This window comes from Sinocyclocheilus rhinocerous, unplaced genomic scaffold (genome assembly GCF_001515625.1).
Source record: "Sinocyclocheilus rhinocerous isolate Xijiao unplaced genomic scaffold, SAMN03320098_v1.1 C35211914, whole genome shotgun sequence".
Taxonomy (NCBI): domain Eukaryota; kingdom Metazoa; phylum Chordata; class Actinopteri; order Cypriniformes; family Cyprinidae; genus Sinocyclocheilus; species Sinocyclocheilus rhinocerous.
In genome coordinates, this window is record NW_015743204.1 from 1 (window position 1) to 407 (window position 407).

Genomic DNA, 407 nt, shown 5'->3' on the forward strand with positions numbered 1-407 from the left:
TGGTGGATCAGATCGGCAGTTCTCACATGCACAGCAGTGATGGTCAGTATGACGCTGGTGTTTTTGTTTTTCACCCATTAGAATGGTATAAAGTGTCTAAATCTGTTCTCGCCACATTTTTAGATCCAGAAGCAGCAAGGACTGCTAGCTCCAAGGTCACCACCACACTTGGATTGGTCGTTCATGCTGCAGGTAAAAAAAAAGTAAAAAATACTGTGAATGAAACATCTTTAGTTGCAATATCCTTATATTTTCTAGTAGTAGCTTCAGATTGTATTTGTGTCTTATTTATATGTTAAATCTGACCAATAATCATATTGTATTCTCTCTGTGCTCCAGCTGATGGTGTTGCTCTTGGAGCAGCTGCGTCCACGTCTCAGACCAGCGTCCAGCTCATTGTATTTGTG

The 407-nt window shown here is 40.8% G+C and overlaps 1 long non-coding RNA gene across 1 annotated transcript; it reads left to right on the forward strand.

Moving 5' to 3' along the window:
* On the forward strand, positions 1-404 carry LOC107734751 (uncharacterized). The gene is made up of 3 exons (XR_001639153.1): positions 1-42; positions 124-192; positions 340-404. It is a non-coding gene; the product is annotated as an uncharacterized LOC107734751 (long non-coding RNA).
* The last annotated feature ends 3 nt before the right edge of the window (positions 405-407 follow it).